The sequence below is a fragment of the Cavia porcellus genome, unplaced genomic scaffold, assembly GCF_034190915.1.
Source record: "Cavia porcellus strain 051 isolate PalLab524CR breed Dunkin Hartley unplaced genomic scaffold, mCavPor4.1 scaffold_20, whole genome shotgun sequence".
Lineage (NCBI taxonomy): Eukaryota > Metazoa > Chordata > Mammalia > Rodentia > Caviidae > Cavia > Cavia porcellus.
Window position 1 is genome coordinate 5980472 of NW_026947503.1, and position 12684 is coordinate 5993155.

Consider the following 12684-nt stretch of genomic DNA (forward strand, 5'->3'; position numbering starts at 1 on the left):
GGCAACGCAAGATTTTGCCAAAAAAGTATATACTTCTTTCTGGAGATACATTTTAGATTAAAACCACGAATCAGTTAAAAGGATGGAAGAAGATACTCCATCCAAACAGCAACCATCACAGAGCTTTATGCTATTCTAACATCAGCCAAGATAAACTCAGAGACGAAACAAGTTACTGGAAAAAGAGGGAAATTTTACAGAGACAAAAGCATCCCTCCAATGGGAGACATAACTATAACATCCAGGAACCAACAGAGCCTCTAACACAGGAAGAAAATCTGATGGAATCAAAGGGAGAAACAGGTAATTCAACAGTGAGCATCAGACTTTCTACTTTCCTTCTTCAGGACAGAACAGCTGAAGAGGAGACAGACAGGAAAACAGAAGAATTTAACAACACTGTAGGTCAGTTAGAGCCAATAGATGTCCATGAGACACCTCACATGTGTCTCTGAGGTTCAATAGTAGCATAAATGTCTATATCACTGTACCAAGTTCAAAAAGAACATTCTCCAGGACAGGTCATAAGTTAGAAGAAGACTCAGTATATTTAAGGAATTGAGATAATACAAATACATTCTTCAAATAGTTGATTGTAATTGGAAATTGATAATAAGGAAATCTGGGAAATTTCACATATGTATTAATGGGGGGGGGGGATCCTAGATAACCATGGATAAGAGAAGGACCTAGAGATAAATAGTGATAATTTAACTGCTTTTCTTAGCTTTATTTCTTTCATTTCTCTCCCTTGTCTAATTGCTCTGGATGATGTTTCCAGCAATATATTGAATTGGAGTGGTGATAGTAGGCAGCCTTGTCTTGTTCCTGATTTTAGAGTGAAAGCTTTCAGTTTTTGACCATTTAGTATGATGCTGGCTGTTGGTTTGTCATAGATGGTTTTTATCAGATTGAGATAAAGACCATCTATTCCAATTTTCTGTAGGTTTTTAAAATTGTGAGTGGGTTTTTTTAAAATTATGAATGGGTGTTGGACTTTATCAAATGCTTTTTTTGTGTGTACTGACATGGTGATGTGATTTCTGTCTTTGCCTTTGTTGATATGGCACGTTACATTTATTGATTTGCATATATAGAACCATTCCCAAACCCCTTGGATCCATTCCTCTTGGTCATGCTGTATAATCTCCTGATAATTTGCTGCATTCTGTTTGCCAGTATCTGATTGGGAATTTTTTCATGTATGTTCATTAGGGAAATTGGCTTGTAGCACTCTTTTTTTGATAGGATCCTTTTCTGGATTTGGTACTGGAGTAATCCTTGATGCTTGCTCCTGGGAATAACTATGGGGATATTGCTTCTGCTTCAATTTCACTAAACGGTTTAAGGAGTAGTGGCATCAGATCTCCAAACTTCATATGGAATTCAGCTGTGAATATTTCAGAGCCTAAGCTTTTCTTTGTTGCTAGGTTTTCAGTTACATCTTCAATTTCATTGGTTGATACTGATTTATCTAGAATTTTTATATCGTTTTGACTCAGCATTGGTAATTTGTATGTATCTAGGAATCTGTCCATTTCTATTTTATTAAAATACAGATTCTTGAAGTATGTATTGATGATCTTATCAGTTTCTACAGGAACCATTTTGATTTTGTCCTTCTCATTCCCAAATGCATGGATTGGAGTCTTTTATTTCCTTTTTTTTTATAAAGTTGGCTAAAAGTTTATCAATTTTATGTAATCTTTCAAAGAACCAACTCTTTAATACATAGATTCTTTGTATTATTTTCTTAGTCACCATTGTACTAATCTCTGTTCTGGTCTTTATAATTTTCAAGCTTTGGGCTTGACTTGTCCTTCCTTTTCTAGAAGCTTGAGGTTCAGTGTTAGGTTGTTTATTTGAGCTTGCTCTGGTTTTCTGACATGGGAATTCACCATTATACATTCTCTCATAGGACTGCTTTCATTGCATGATATACATTTTGGCATGCTGTCTTGCATAACTATTTAATTGTCGGAACTACCTAATTTCTTGTCTAATGTCATCCGCGACCCATAGGTTATTACTTAGTATCAATGCACTTTTAAAATTTTTATGGCTTCTTTGCTATTTATTTCCAATTTCATTGCACTATAGTTTGATAATTTTCATGTAATAATTTCAATTCCTTTGCATTTACTCGAGCACGTTCTGTGAGCTAGTATGAGGTCTGTTCTGGAGAATGTCCCAGGCACAGCTGAGAGGATTATGTATTCTGATTATGTGGGGTGGAACACTCTGTAAATATTTATCACATTCATTTGTTCTGAAGTGGTTCAGCTCTAGTATTTCATTGCTGAATTTTGCTTCATTGATCTATTTATGACAGTGGGATATTGAGATCCCCCATTACAATTCTATTAGTGGTTATGTGATTTTTTATGTCCATTAATACTTGTTTTAGTTGTTTGTGCTGGTATTTGGTACATATATATGTATGACTGTTACCTCTTCCTTTTGAACTGTTCCCTTTACAAGAATATAATGACTTTCTTTTCTCTCTTCATTGGCTTTGGCTTGAAATTCATTTTGTTTTCAAGTAGAATAACTACCTTGCTTTTTTCCAGATTCCTGTCACATGGAGTACAGTTTTCCATTCTTTGGCTGTCAGTCTATGAGTGTCTCTTTGAATTAAATGTTTCTTGCGTGCAGCATCCTGTTGGATCTTGCTCTTTGACCCATTCTGACAGTATATTTCTTTTGATTAGTGAACTGATTCCATTTTCATTGATGGTGATACATGATATGAATTGATTTATCCTGGTCGTGTTATCTTCCTGTTGCATTTCCCTTTTTTCTCTCTACTATTTAATTACTTGCCTTGTCTGGTAGATTAATTCTGTTGGGTTTATGGAGTTGTAGTCCTCTTCATCTTTCTAGAATGTCCTTCAGAACAGTTTGGAGTGCTGGTCTAGTGGTCATGAATTTTTTCAGCCATTCTTTGTCATGGAAGTATCTTGTTTATTCATCAACTTTGAAAGACAATTTCATGGGGTACATCAGTCTGGGTTGGAGGTTGTTTTCTTTTAGGGGTTGAAATACTTTACTACAAGCTCTCCTTGAGTTGCGGATTTGTATTGAGAAGTCTGCTGTGATTTTGATGGGATTTCCTTTATAGATGACTTGTTTCTTTTCTGTAATATTCTGTTCTTGTGCTGAATTTATGAAATTTTGATTATATGCCTTGGGTTAGATTTTTTATCATGGCTAATTGGAGTTCTATATGCCTCACTTATTTGTGTGTCAAATTATTTTTCTTGCTTGGAAAGTTTTCTACCATTAAGTCTGTGAACAGGTATTTTTAGGTCATCTGTGTTATCTCCTCCTTTTTCACTGACTACCATCAATCTTACTTTATTCTCTGTTGCATCACCTACCACCTGCTGGATTGATTTCTCATGGTCCCTTACTATTGTTAAGAAACTTTTCTTTACGTAATGGCTTATCACAATGCTGTCCTCCATATATGATATTTTGTCCGCACATTGGCTCATTCTGCTACGTATACTTTCAATGGAATTTTTAATCTCTTGGATATCTGTTTCAATCTGTTTCATGGATACATTTCTTTTCTGCATTGGGCATTCATGATTTTTATCATTTTCCTAAGCTTCTATAGTTTTTAAAAATCCATATTTGCTCTAGAGTCACTAAATACATCCTTCGTTATGATCCCTATCTCTGTGGTTTTCTGAAAAATTATTTCTCATTTGATTTTTTCTGGAACCTCATTCATCTGCTTTGTTACCTCCACTGTTACCACATCAGAGAAGCCAGGTAGATGGCTTTTACATTTTTCCACCTCATTGCCCTGTCATTGCATTTTGTAGCTAGAAATCTGGGGTCACATCTGGCCTATGCATCTTCTCATTTTCTTTTTCTTTTTTGGTTGATTCCTGGGTTGGTCCTTACAAATTGCATGTAGCAAGCAGCTTTATTGCTAGTATTTAGAACCCTTAGGAAACGACTGCTCTAAGAGAGGTCTTCCAGGTATTGCTGGCTTTTGTGTTTTGAGTCTGTGGCAAGATCTTACCTCTTCACTTTATTGGGGATGAGAAGTTGCTGCTTATTTGGCTTAGCCCCTGGTTCTCTGGCACTAGCTTATAATATTGTTTATGACAATTATTTATCAAGGAAATCAAAATACAAGATTATCATGTAAAAATCAATTATTTGTATACACTAGGAATAAGTAATCTGAAAATGAGATTAAAAATGCACTCCAATGATATTACAAAATAATAAAATAAGAATACATGTAAAAGAGTGATTTTAGTCTGTTTTGTTTTGTTTAATTTCAACATATGTGAAGGTATGGACAGCTATTTTGAAGAGAATGAGAGACACTATGACAGCCATTGTTGACTTCCTTATTGTCTGCTCTAGAAGATCCAAAATGTCTTCATCATCCTGTTCTGATCAGTTCTATACTATTTTGTTCTATATGAATTCATTGTATGTGAAGATACAGACAACTATTTGGAAGAAAACAAGAGACAATATGATAGTGAAGATTTCTAATTGTCTTGCTTTGAAATTTATGTGTCTTACATTGCTTTCTTATTTTCTATTTTGTTGTGTTTAATTTTACTCTTTAAAATTAAAAAAAATTTTAAAAATACATGTAAAATAATTTAAGGCTTATATTCTGAAAACTATAAAACACTGGTGAAAGAATTAAAGAAAGCCTAAATAAATGTAAACATCCCATGTTCATGAATCAAAAGATTTAAAATTGTTAAGATACCAATGCCTCCTCAACTGAGGTACAGTGAACCCCCAAATTTGCAAGTCCTAGAGCACCCATGAATTATGAAAAACCTATGAATTTCAGATATGGTCAGGAAAATGTCTATAAATGCCTATAATTTAAAGGTTAAATTTGCTATATCCCCCATAGTTATGTAATTAATTTCATAACATATTGTATTAATAAAGCCTTCAAAGGTATAAGGAATTTTAGGGGCATTTTAGGTATCTTCAGGCTTTAAGAAGAACAAAACTGAGATCACTGGATCGAGCCACACACAGATCAGCAACCTATTACGATGCAGGAATGCTGGTGCCTGTGCCCAATAGGGATCATAGGGCGGCAGCCAATCAGTAGCAAGAAGAAATGAGTAATGCTCTTGGATTTGCTACTTGCAAACCTCTTGCCAGAAAAAAAAAAAAAATTGAAGAGGATGCTTGCAGCTTCTGCAAAATTGCTGGAGTTTCAATGAATAATTATTAGTTAGGTGCTAAGGAAAAATCAGCAAATGACTGAGGCCTTGCACTCTGAATGGTGACTTTGAGGGGGGATACTGTATAGAATCAATGCAGCTATCAACATTCCAAATGAAGTTTTACAAAAGTGACAAGTTTACATGATATGGCAAGAAAGCCAGAAAAACCAAAACAAACAACCAAACAAACTTGAAAAAGAATAAATCTGATGATTCAAGACTTACTATAAAGTCATAGTAATTGAAACATGGCCTACGGATAAATTGAGAAGTCAATGAGATATTATTGAGAGCCAGAAATAAACCCCTATATTAGTAATCAGTTGGTTTTTGACACAGGTGCAGAGACAACCTCTTAAAAAGAATACTTTTCAACAAATGCTGCTGGGAAATTCATGCTTATGAAATGTCCACATGCAAACAAGTTTTGACCTCCCACAAAAATTATATAGCCCCTGACAAAATAATCACAGTCCTATATGTATGAACCAAGATACTTAAATTCTTAGAATAAAATAGGAGATTAGTGGCTGCCTGCAATCGATTGTCATTATCATGAAATGCCCTTTATTTGATGAAAGTACCTTAAAATTGATGCACAGTGGGTAGCACAGTTCTGTAAAGATACTAAAAATCATTGAATTGCATATGTTACATGGGTGAATTTTATGTAACTGTGATAAAACATATGAAAAGATATGCTGAAACAGTAGTTACTGGGTAAATGCAAATTAAGCCCATGGCAATTTTACTACACAATGAGCAGAATGGTTAAAATGGCTAAACCAAAAACAAACAAACAAACCAAAAAACCCCACATAAAATCAAAGATGCAGAGTACCAGGAAGAAGTTGGTGCTCAAAACTTAATATCTCACTGCTGCTCAACAAAAAGATGCGTGCTCACCAAAACACGCGCAAGAATATTCACAGGTGCACTCTTTGTATTTCTTTGGATTTTTTTTAATAGCCCCTAACCTGAAATGCCAAAATAGCTATTTACAGTGGAATGGACACAGAATAATATATTCAACTATGGACATGTCATTAATAAGGATGCGCATAATCTACACACACAGCACAGATTATAGAAATTAACAAAGAGCAGTGTCTTTGTCACTTTCTTCATGGCCGGGACAAAATACTCAACGCTGACAGTTTAAGAAAGGCAAGGTTTATTGTGGCTTGCAGTTTGTAGAGGTTTCAGTCCGTGGTGGGCTGGTTCCAGGACAGGGTGGCACAGTGGAGGGGCGTGGAAGAAGAGAGCTGCTCACGGCATGGTGGACAGGAAGTGGGAAGCGTGGAGCTGGCAGGGAGACAAATCTTTCCAGGCTATGCCCACAGTGACTACTAGACCTCGCTTCCTAACAGCAGTCAGCCGTAGAACCCCGTGATCCAGCCGCCTCCCAGAGTGCCCACCTGATTTCCTGAGGCTCTCAGGGGACATCTCATCACAAACCACAACACCGAGCACATGAAATAGCAAAGGTGACTTAGTGTGCGTGTTATCAAGGGAGTCAGCCCCGTCCCTTGTGTTCTGGTAGAGACTCAAAGTCAGGCAGAGGAGTGGCCAAGCTTCAGAGTGGGCAGGAGGGAGGCTGCAGAGGTGCCCTGCGTGGAAGCTCTTGGCTCAGCAAGGGGAGGGCAGCTCACTAGAAGCCACGCATCCTATGTGTGTGATTAGGGTGGCACATTTGGCTTTCTCTGGTTAGTTCTAAATTGGAAGTAGGGACAAAGATCAGGGAAGTTGTCAGTTAAAGATCAAGTCTTGGCCATTGTGGCTGTTTGTCACAAAAGTGTGTAGCTGATGTATTGCGAAAGTCAGTATCTGGCCCCATGACTCAAGCAGGCTGAAGGGCAAGCAGGCTTCCTGGGCAGGTGGCTAAAGGTTGAGGATCAGAGTTCGGTGTTTCCATGTGATCTGACTAATGTCACTGTGTCTGTCAGACACACCAAGAGTAAAGGGTGATTTAACACACAACATGAATGAATCTCACAGTGTACTCATTGAGAATCAGACAAAGCACACACTGTCTACACTGCAGTACAAGAGGGTTCAGATGAATGTTTGGGGCTGGAGTTACCTGGACCCTTGGGCTATGACTGAGGGGCCAAGAGTGGATGCAGGGTTGGATGCAGGTCCCCAGTTGTGGCCAGTGAATGAAAAATGCAATATATTTACACTTGTAACGCAAGCACTTTTCTGTGTTTAAGTTAGACTTCAATAAAACATTTTAAAAGGTAGCTGAAAGCAAATACATGGTGTTTCAGGAACAAGAGTTATAAGATGGGAAAAAGGAAGTCTAAAGTTAGCCCCTGATCAAATACCTTGTCAGAGATGGTCTGGTGTTTGAGCTGTGCTCCTGGCCTGTGATGGCTCTCTAACTCGACTTCTGGGTGCTCCTTGGAACATGAAAGTTTAGAAGTGCTGTTTTAAATAGTCCTGCTTCTCGCACAATTGATCTTGCCCACTAGGAACTGCTCCTGTCCCTGCTACTGAATGTTAGCTGTCCTCTGGGCTCACGCATGCTCCCCACTGTCCCCCATCACTGCCTGTCTTGGTTTTGAGCTCCTGTGGCCAGAAGTGTCAACTCTCCTCGTTCCCTACCCACTCCACCATCTCCAGTGAGCCTACTCGTGTTTCTTGCCAAGCTGAGGACGAAGCCTACGTCTCCTACTCTGTTGAATGCCCATCTGTAGCAGACTGAAAGTGTCTCCAGGTGCTCCATGGCATCTTAGGCCTCTGTCCAGAAGCCTGTCCACTGGTGGGTGCCTCCAGATGACATCCGTGGGATGACATTTGCTCTCAAGCTCTACAGCAACTCCCTTTCCCGCCAAGAAATGCTGGGATAGGTTCAGTGCCCTGAAAAGACTCACTCAGCATCCCAGAAAGAGCAGAGACCATGTCAAAGGCACGCATGTTTCAACCAAAGAAGCGCTGAAAAGACATTTCTGGTGGACGAGCGCATATTTAATCACTGTTGTCTTGAATTTGCTAAGAGCTTCTCACAGCTACAGTGGCATGAGGAATATAAAATTTCCTGGCATAGAGGTGTGTGCCTGTAATGCCAGCACTTGGGAAGCTGAGACAGGATGACCACTGAGAAGGTTCCAGGTCAGCTTGGGTTACACAGTTAGACCAGAGTCAGACTGAACTACCCAGACAGCCCCTACCTCAGATGAAATGGAACCAAACAAAACATAAAAAATAAAATGTGAAGTTTGTGAAGCACCTGAGAACTCAACATGTCTCCCATTTGTCCTTAAAACTACACAATTTGGTCCACATTAAGGATCAGGGATAGAAAAATATGAAGTGCTCATTTTATAGACATTAACCATGAATATCCTAAAGACTTTAACAGTCCAAGATGAAAGTATTATTACAGACACTGTTCAGGACTCTGTTGAAACACATCCATCTAATTTTGGTTTTGAAAACTTTAGTTCTAAAGAGTGTGATGGGATGCTAGTGTGATGGGATGCTAGTGCGATGGGATGCTAGTGCGATGGGATGCTAGTGCGATGGGATGCTAGTGCGATGGGATGCTAGTGTGATGGGATGCTAGTGCGATGGGACGCTAGTGTGATGGGACGCTAGTGCGATGGGACGCTAGTGTGATGGGATGCTAGTGTGATGGGATGCTAGTGTGATGGGATGCTAGTGTGATGGGATGCTAGTGCGATGGGATGCTAGTGTGATGGGATGCTAGTGCGATGGGATGCTAGTGTGATGGGATGCTAGTGTGATGGGATGCTAGTGCGATGGGACGCTAGTGCGATGGGATGCTAGTGCGATGGGACGCTAGTGTGATGGGACGCTAGTGTGATGGGATGCTAGTGTGATGGGATGCTAGTGCGATGGGATGCTAGTGTGATGGGATGCTAGTGCGATGGGATGCTAGTGTGATGGGATGCTAGTGCGATGGGATGCTAGTGTGATGGGATGCTAGTGCGATGGGATGCTAGTGCGATGGGATGCTAGTGCGATGGGATGCTAGTGGTCTCAGTTACTTTTCTTGTCACTGAGACACATTATCCAACACCCACAAGTTAAAGGAAGAAAGATTTACTTCTGCTCACAGTTCGTAGAGGTTTTGGTCCATAGTCAGCTGTTTCCGAGGCAGAGGGAAGCAACAGGAACATCACAGAGGAGAAACAGGTCCTGATACTGCAGAAAACCTCAGCAAAAAGCCGCCCTTTTATCCCATTCAGGCCACAAACGCTTTGGGTGATGCCACTCGCACCCAGAGCTGTGCTAAAGCAGTCTGTGGACTAATCCAGAACCGCACACTCTTAGTCCCACTATCACATACCCTAGATCCAGCCACCTCCAAAAAGCCCCACCTATGAATGCATGAGGCTTTGGGGACATCTAAAAACAAAGCTAAACACTAGTGAATGGGTGGGGGAAGAAACCATCCGGCGGACTGAGGGCCAAAGGTGTCTTGGCTTATAGCTGAAAGTTCCCCCAAAGCCTTACCACGATAGATGGGTTTTGGGGAGGTAACTAGATCATAGATCAGTTCGTTGACTGGGTTACCATAGTTCTGGGTACGGGTGATGGATTTACTGAAAGGAAAGACCCACCTGGATGTAGGCAATGCCAGCAAATAGACCTGTAGCCTGGAGAGAGTAAAAAGAGAAAGAAGGCAGGTGCTGTGTCCTATTTGCTCTGTCACCCTGCCTTGGAGTCAGATGACCAAGATGGAAACCTCTACAAACTGTGAACAAATAAGTTACACTGGTATTTTGTCTCAGCAACAAGAAAAATAACTAAGACAAAGGGGCATGTGGCCCCAAGGCCTGCCCCTACCCTCTTCAGGAGCTCTCCAGATCTGGAGTTCTACTTGGTGAATGGTCAGCTCTGCCTGACTGTTGAACTCTTGTCTCTGCTGCCCTCAGTGGCTGGTTAAAAACTCAGGGCTGGGGTGGGGGTCACCCAATTCCCTGCCTATGAGCTTGGCTGCTATGCCCACCGGCACAGCAGAAGAGCTTCTGAGCTAAACTCTGCTATGTTTGCACCCACCTCTGGGCTGAACCAGGCCTGGACTCCTCAGTGCAAAGCTGAGCTTCAGAAAGGGTACATTGGGCCATGCATGAGTGTAGGCGGGGACAGCTGGCCCAAGTCCAGTAGATCCAGCAGCCTTGCCAGAGGAGCAGTCGCTTAAACCACAGTGGTCCCCGAGCTCCGGCCATGAGGGGCTCCAAGCCACCTGAAGGTGATTCGCCTTCAGGGAACCTGGTGCCTAGAAGGGGCAAGCACAGCACATGCAGAGCAGAGGCCTCACAGGCTGGGGCCTGATTTGCTGCCCGTACTGCGGGGCTAGGCCTGTGCATTCTGCACACCCAACAGCTAAGAATTTGAACACAAGATAGCAGTGCCTTTATCACATCCCACAAATAACAATTTGTTTGAGCCCTCTTAGCCTAGGGTGAAAGGTGGCGCTCACCTGATAAAGCAGGGGTGACAGATTGGCCTGTGCAGGTTTGAGCCTCTTGCTGAGAAGTATAATAAATTGTTCAGAGCTGAGCAGAGGACAGGGCCAGTGCGACTCCACCTACAGTGACTGAATAACTCAGCCCCGGCTCCATAATTATGCTCTGTGAAAATATGGGATTAATTAGACGATGCACACACACACTGTCCTGTCATTAAAGGCTGCTGCCGCACAAGCACATTCCCACCCCAGCTGATTGTCTCTCTTAAAGTCACTTAGGCAGCCTTCCCCAGGCGGGCTGCACACATGGCCCTTTGTCATACTTACTTCATTATTTTTACCTGCTCTGAGAAGAGGTGACACCAAATTACAGTGCTTTATCAGTAAAGATCCTGAGTTTGAGGCACAACGGCCAGGAAGAATGGAGGAGACAGGAAACTTAGCCCCGCCCCGGCCCAGCGGCACTTTCTGGTTCAGTGTGTTGTTTTTATTTTTTCTTCCCCATTTTACTAGAATATATTTGCAATACATAATAAATACATTCTTGGGATGTTGGCAGAAATATGCATCTTGCTCTGACCGTTTCCCCTTCCCTGTCTCCTCCCTCCAGCCATCTCCAGGTCCCCTTCCCACCTCCACAAGGTCTATCTCTCTGCAAAGGTTAATTTAAATTTAACTATTTAGCTTCTCCTTCAAAAGAAGGCCAAGAGAGAGGGGGACCCTCTCAGCAGGTGGGACGGGCTGGGACTAGAATAGCAGGGGCTGGCTCTGCTGAAAAAGCCTTCCAGGACTGCAGGAGCAAAGCCTGGAGTGCAGGTCCAAGACCCGCAAGAGTTCCAGGCTGCCCCTGCCTGGATCCCCAATACCCAAGGCAAGGGTACCGGTGCTTATTTGAGGGTGTTCTTGGTGCTTGGGCCTGGAAAGGTGTTCAGACCCTCAGTGTCTTCTTCAAAATTAAATGGCAGCCAAAGTCAGAGAAGTGTCTGAGCCCCTGGCAGTGCCCCTCTTCCAGGACACACTGCCCCTCTCTGCAGATGGCCAAGGCGCCTGCTCCCTGGGCCTGGGACAGGACTCCACCTGCTGCAGGAAGCAGTGGGACAGAGCCAAGAGCCAAAACCAACAAAGGAGAAACCAGCAAAGCAAGATGCCCACTGGGTCACTCTTTCCCTTGGCACACTCACAGGAGCATTCGCGCTTTCTGTGGGGCTCCCCCGGTTGAAGCCAATATGATAAGGCTCCCTCCACACCTTTGCGACACCCCTGGGGAGTCTAAGCTGGGTGTCATGGAGCATGCCTGCAATCCCAGCCACTCAGGAACTTGAGATGGCAGGATCGAAAGTTAGCAATTTAGTAAAACCCTGTTTTAAAATAAGTGTGTGTGTGTGCTCATCACTTCCCGACACAAAACCAGAGGGAGAGTTTAGAAGTCAGCATTGCTGCTGTGATTCTTTGAGAAGAAAGCAGACTTTACATTTTGGGGACTTTCAGAGTCAGTGGAATTTTTGTTGCATTTTCGCTTACTAAGAAAAGCATCCCTTCCCCACCCCAACCTCTATGCCAGGCCATGGGCACCCACATATCCTTTAAAATTGATGCTCGAAAGGCTCGTTTCCACCCTGCCATCAAGAGCTGCTGCAAGGAGAGAGATCTGTGCAAAGCATGGCCAGAGCGCAGGGCTGTGGGCGGCCTGACACGGAGGGAGGCTCAGAGAAAGAGAAGTTGGTGATTAGAAAATAAAGTAATTTCAGCTGAATTACACTTAAAATGACCTTTACAGTAGATAATGGGCTATTGGAGACAGGAAGAGGGAGCTGAAATTCAGCAGACTGAAATCCGCCTTGTGGCTTGAAAAATGGGAACTCTGAGGGGGAAAAAGTGTGGAAAGAGCCAGATGTAAAATGGCACTGGCGTGAGAGAAGTCATTTTGTGGAAGGTTAGGGTCATTAGCAGAGGGAAAATGATTAGTAGGAAAGTTCTCGAAATTAAAGAGACTTTACAGCGGAAGAAAGACGCTTT